We start from the raw sequence: 865 nt of genomic DNA on the forward strand, positions 1-865 counted from the left end.
TCTTCCCCCCCACCTGCTGGTACTCACAGCCAAGGGCAGGCAGTTTGTGCCATAGTTTACAGCACTATGACTAGGAGAGAGCCTGCCTGGGTTCAAGCCCCAGCCCTGCCACTCGCCCCCGTGCTGTGTGACCTTAGGCGAGTTAGTTAACCTCTCTGTGCTTTGCTTTCTTTTTTTTTTTAAGTTTTTAGAATTGAGTTTATTGGGGTGACATTGGTTAATACAACTGTATCGGTTTCAGGTGTATAAATCGATAATACACCATCAGTGTCTTGTGTTGGGTGTCTACTACCCCCGGTCAAATCTCCTGCCATCACCATTTATCCACACCCCCCTTCCCCCTCTTCTGCCTCCTCCTGCCACCCCCTTCCCCGCTGGTAATCAATCACCAAGCTATTGTCTGTGTCTGTGAGGTTTTGTGTGTTTTTTCCTTAATCCCTTCACCTTTTTCATCCAGCCCCCAAATTCAACCCCCACCCCCAACAGCTGTCAGTCTGTTCTCGGTCTATGAGTCTGTTTCTATTTTATTTGTGCTTTAATTTCTTTTCTTTTTTAAATCATCACCCAAGGGTGATATTTTTCCATTGATTTTTAGAAGGAGTGGAAGAGAGAGGGAAAGACAGAGAGAAACATCGATGGGTTTGCCTCCTGCACAAGCCCCGACCGGGGCCCACACCGGAGACCGGCCTGCAACCCGGGCATGTGCCCTTGACCGGAATCAAACCCGGGACCCTTAGGTCCGCAGGTCGACACTCTCTCCACTGAGCCACACCGGCCAGGACTAATTCCTTTATCGGTAAGACACACAAATAACAGTGACATCTCCCGCCGTGAAATGGGCATGGTGATTCAACAAAGCCCTCAG

The sequence above is a fragment of the Myotis davidii genome, unplaced genomic scaffold, assembly GCF_000327345.1.
Source record: "Myotis davidii unplaced genomic scaffold, ASM32734v1 scaffold431, whole genome shotgun sequence".
Classification (NCBI taxonomy): Eukaryota; Metazoa; Chordata; class Mammalia; order Chiroptera; family Vespertilionidae; genus Myotis; species Myotis davidii.